Below are 6,000 nucleotides of genomic sequence, written 5' to 3'. Positions count from 1 at the left end.
CTCTCATTAGGTTGGATAACGTTTCTGTGCATCGCTTCGAGGCACCTTGGGTGTGTCCCCCTATAGGATGACAGTTTTGTATGACTCTTTATCTGATCTCTTGTATAGGATAAGGTCGCTTTAGTCTCTTGTCCTAATCTGCTTTTTCCCTATGGTGGGCGCATTAGGGCGGGACTCTAGGGCCAAAAATGAAGGGTTATACTTACGCAGAATTGTTAAAGGTTAACAGTTCTAGACTGAAAAATGGTGACTGTTAGGATCGGTTACAAGAGTTGTTTTTGCCTAATGGTTGAGAGTGTCTCATCCTAATGAAGGGGCATATGATCACTCCACTGGTGATGTTTGTCTTGCCTCGCTGGGGCATCATTGCGAAATAGATGAATTTTCACTTAGGGTACATGGAAACTATTTTGCTAAAATTAAAGTTGGTGTTAAAAGTGGTATTGCATAGACTCATTAAGTTTGTTCGTTTTTTCAGCAACATAAAAATGGCTACAGCCACATTAGCTCTATTAAGTGCTGATAAACTGACTGACGAGAACTACGCTAATTAGAAACACATGATCACAATAATATTAATCATCGATGACTTGAGGTTTGTCCTTATGGAGGAGTGTCCTCCTATTCCACCTCAGAATGCCACTCGAAATGTTTGGGAGCCTTAAGAGCGTTGGACACAGGCGAACGAGAAGGTCCGAGCTTACATCTTGGCCAATCTGAATGATGTTTTGGCCAAGAAGCATGAGCCTATGGTCTTAGCGCGTGAGATCATGGAATCCTTTCGAGGAATGTTCGGACAACCGTCTGGATAGCTCAAGCATGAAGCTTTGAAATGCATCTTCAACTCCAAAATGAAGAAAGGAACCTATGTTTGTAAACATGTGCTAAATACGATGGTCCATTTCAATGTGGCGGAGATGAATGGGTCACGCATCGATGAGGGCGGCCAGGTTAGCATAATTCTGAACGCATTGCTAGATAGCTTCATACACTTTGTCAGTAATGCGATACTGAATAAAGTTGACTATACCCTTACAACTCCCCTCAACGAGTTGCAGACATTCCAATCCTTGCTGAAAGTAAGGAGAATAAGGTAGGTGAGACAAATGTTTCTTCATCTTCAAAGAAGTTCCATCGAGGTTCGACCTTAGGAACAAAGTCTACATCTTCTACTTCTAACACTTCCAAGTGGAAGAAGAAGAAGGGTAGTAAGGGGAAGGGGAAGGCACCTACTAACCCACAGTCTGTCGCCTAGCAGGGTAGGTGACCAGTGTCGGTTGATAAAGAAAAGTGTTTCCATTGTAACCAGGATGGGCACTGGAAGCGGAACTGTCCTCACTGGATAAAGGAGAAGAAGAAGGCTAAGGCCAAGGCAAAACAAGGTAAATATAATTTACTAGTTTTGGAAATATGTTTAGTGGAGAATAATGATTCTGCCTAGATTGTTGACTTTGGAGCCACTAATCATGTTTGTTCTTCTTTTTGAGGGATTAGATCCTGGTGGCAGTTTGAGGTTGGAGAGATGACGATGCGAGTAGGCACCGGGCACGTTTTCTCAGCTATGGTCGTAGGCGGGCTCCAGTTGACTTTATAGAAGAAGTTTATCATTTTGAATGATGTGTATGTAGTTCCCGTGTTAAAGTAGAACTTAATTTCTGTAAAGTGTTTGATTCAATGTAAATATACTCTTCACTTTAATTTGAATAAAGTATTTATTCATAAAGATGGTGTTGAGATTTGTTCAGCAAAATTGGAAAACAACTTGTTAAGGCCGTTAACAACAAGTTCCCTCCATAACATAGAGATGTTTAAAATTTTCGTAACTCAAAATAAATGACAAAAGGTTTCTCCTAAGGAAATTGCTCAACTTTGGCACCTTCGATTAGGGCACATCAATCTCAATAGGATTGAAAGATTGGTGAAGAATGGACTTCTAAGCGAGTTAGAGGAAAATTCTTTACCCGTGTGCGAATCATGCCTTGAAGGAAAGATGACTAAAAGACCTTTTACTAGAAAAGTTTATCCAACCAAAGAGCCTCTAGAGTTAGTGCATGCAGGTCTTTGTGGTCCGATGAGTGTGCGAGCCAGGGGAGACTATGAGTATTTCATCACTTTTACTGATGATTACTTTCGGTATGGGTATGTTTATTTGATGTAACGGAAGTCTGGATCCTTTGAAAAGTTTAGAGAGTTCAAGGCTGAAGTTGAAAATACATTGGATAGACGGATTAAAACACTTCGATCGGATTGGGGTGGAGAGTTTATTGATTTTGAGTTTCGAAACTATATGACAGAACATGGAATCGTTTCCCAACTCTTAGCGTCGGGTACACCTCAATAAAATGGTGTAGCAGAGAGGAGAAACAGGACCTTGTTGGACATGGTTCGGTCAATGATGAGTTACGCTTCCTTGCCAGACTTGTTTTGGGGTTTTTCAATGGAGACTATAGTGTATATCCTCAACTGTGTTCCTTCCAAGAGTGTTGCGATCACCTTTGGAGTTGTGGAATGGGCGTAAAGCTAGTTTGCGTCACTTCCGCATAGGGAGTTGCCTAGCACATGTGCTTGAGTTACTTTTATGATCCTACGAAATATAGAGTGTTTGTGTCGACGAATGCTACCTTCTTGGAGGAGGATCATATAAGGGAGCACAGTCCACGTAGTAAGATCATGTTGCGTGAACTTTCCAACAAAACTACTGAAACTTCAACATGATTTGTTGAAAAGCCTGCTCCATCAGCAAGAGTTGTTGATGGACGTTCATTTGGTAGGTTAGTTCCACCTCAAGAGTTGAGGGAACCTCAACGTAGTGGGAGGGTTGCGAATCCACCTGTTCGCTATATGGGTTTCGCGAAAATCCTGGCTATGGTTACCGATGACGAGGTTGAGGATCCATTGTCTTATCAGAAAGCAATGGAGGATGTTGATCGGGATGAATGGGTCAAAGCCATGGATCTCGAGATGGAGTCGATGTACTTCAACTCAGTATGGGATCTTGTAGATCAACCTGATGGGGTAAAACCTATAGGTTGTAAATGGATCTACAAGAGGAAACAGGGTGTCGATGGGAAGGTGCAAACCTTCAAGGCTAGACTTGTGGCAAAAGGTTCTACCCAGGTTGAGGGAGTAGACTATGAGGAGACTTTCTCGCCTGTTGCCATATTGAAGTCTATTCGCATCCTCTTATCCATTGCCTCATATTATGATTATGAGATATGGAAAATGGACGTCAAGACTGCCTTTCTAAATGGTAATCTTGAGGAAACCATTTATATGGTGCAGCCCGAGGGATTTATAGCCTAAGGTCAAGAGCAAAAGGTTTGCCAACTGAATTGGTCCATTTATGGGCTGAAACAAGCATCTCGATTTTGGAACATTCGGTTTGATACTGCGATCAAATCGTACAACTTTGACCAAAACGTTGATAAACCTTGTGTTTACAAGAAAATCATCAACAGTTCAGTAGTTTTCCTAATGTTGTATGTAGACGATATCCTACTCATTGAGAATGATATAGGTCTACTGACATCAGTTAAGAACTGGCTAGTGACCTACTCCAAATGAAAGGTTTGGGAGAGGCTCAGTTTGTTCTTGGTATTCAGATCTTTTGGGATCGAAAGAACAAAGTGCTAGCGCTGTCTCAGACATCGTATATTGACAAGATGTTGCTCAAGTATTCGATGCAGAACTCCAAAAAGGGCCTACTACCTTGCAGGCATGGAGTTACATTGTCTAAGGAAATGTGTCCTAAGACACCTTAAGAGGTTCAGAAGATGAGACAGGTCCTCTATGCATCTATTGTTGGCAGTTTGATGTATGCGATGCTGTGTACAAGACCAGACATTTGCTCTACTATGAGGATTGTAAGTAGATATCATTCTAATGTAAGACAGGGTCATTGGACTGCAGTCAAGAACATCCTCAAGTATCTTTGGAGAATGGGGGACTACATGTTTGTGTATGGATCTAAAGATTTGATCCTTACTGGATACATGGACTCTGACTTTCAGACTGATGAGGAATCTCAGAAATTCACTTCAGGCTCAGTGTTCACTTTTAACAGAGGAGCTGTAGTATGACGAAGCATTAAACAGGGGTGCATCGTTGACTCCATGATGGAGGTCGAGAATGTAGCGACTTGTGAAGCTGCTAAGGAGGCCGTTTGGCTCAAGAAGTTCCTGGTTGATTTGAAAGTTGTTCCAAACATGTCTAGGCTAATAACCCTTTAATAATAGTAGTGCTGTGGCGAACTCCAAGGAGTCTAGGAGTCACAAGCACGACAAATATATGAGCGAAAGTATCATCTCATCCACGAGATAGTGCATCAAGGGGACGTGATCATCATGAAGATCGCTCTGGAGCACAACGTTGCTGACCCGTTTACGAAAGTTCTCATAGCTACAGTGTTTTAGGGCCACCTTCAGAGCATGAGTCTACGTGACCGCTCACGGTTGGACTAAGGAAAGTGGGATATTTTTGTACTGAGCCTTAGTACCCTAGTTTATTGATTTGTACTTATTGTTATGTCCACTCGCTTTAGGACAAGTGAAAGATTGTTGGGGTTGATGCCTTAAACTTTGTTGGGTTCTGTAGTTTATAAACACCTGTATTGAACAAACATTTATGATGTAATAATATGAGATATTTTCTTCACTGTTATTTATGAAACATGAGATGTTTTATTTGTATTTACCACAAACCAATAAACTAAGATCCTTGGTTGTCGTTGTAACTTAAGCATATATGTGGAGACATACAAGTGGATCATGTCTTAAGTGATAACCAAAATTGTCTGTAATATATGGATATAGGAGGGAAACCTTATCCTGGTGACACTACAGATGCGGCTTGCTTTGTAGATAGTTACAAGTGTTGTGACGTGCTATAGATGGTCTGATCTTGATCATTCACGTGGAAACATGTGAGTGGGGGTGTCCTATACAAAGGAGTTTGTATAAGACCGGACCACAAAGTGTTTAGTCTCATTATATAATGCCGTTCATGATAGAGACAATGAATTTGGAACGAACTTGCTTCCGCTCATGTTTGTGAATGCTTGTAATTTTGTCACAATGAATTTGGAATGAACTTGCTTCCGCTCATAGGTTCTCTTTGATAAGAGTTCCTTCAATATTATGTCCACTGGATATAACCATGATTAGTAAGTTAACCCTTCACAGGCTGTTCGTAATAATGGCTGGGTCAAATAGCTGTTTTACCCCCGAGGTTACCTTTTGTTCCTTAAGTCCCACTGATCCTCTAATGAACAATTAGTTTGCGATCCGATCATTAAACCGAGTCCCTCTCAGGCTAATGAGAGAGTAGGGCCCCTTGTTTAAGACCGAGAGTCAGCACTTAAGGGAACAACCTCTCTACTATCCCTGAAAGCAGATATGAGTGAATTCCATCTTGCATCCTATGTCCCCAGCTATTTACTTGAACCTAATCCACTTTTATGCCTCCACATAAAGTTCAAGTACTCATGTAACAGTCATGGATCATTTAATTTATTGGATTTATTACTAAAATGAAATAAACAATTCATATATTCAATAACAATTTATTGAATTTTCAAAATAAGTTTTATTGTTTACAAAGCACGAGTTTTAGGACATAAAACCCAACATGGCCTTAATCTATTCATCCTTGTTAACATCTTTCATTGCCTTTTGTAAGACAATGGATCCTCAATGAAGGGAAAACCCTTGAAGGTTTTCTTAGCAGAATGCGGAAATCGATTCCAATTTCCTTTTTCCACAAAATTCAGAATTACATAACTAAAATTAAAGAGATCATGCATTCAAAGTATAATTTCACAGCATGCTAAGAAAAAGAAAGGAGAAGAAAAAATAACTTTACCTTTGAAGAATGAGTTCTTAAGAACTCCCTCGAACGGATCATGATGCGATCTTCTCAATTGGGACACCACCAAACTGGAACCTCCTATATTCTCTAGGGTTGAGAATTGGTAGGAGTTGTGGGCTTTGCTTCATTGTTTCC

The sequence above is a fragment of the Benincasa hispida genome, chromosome 4 (genome assembly GCF_009727055.1).
Source record: "Benincasa hispida cultivar B227 chromosome 4, ASM972705v1, whole genome shotgun sequence".
NCBI classification, from domain to species: Eukaryota; Viridiplantae; Streptophyta; class Magnoliopsida; order Cucurbitales; family Cucurbitaceae; genus Benincasa; species Benincasa hispida.
Note: the sequence above shows the minus strand (reverse complement) of the source record.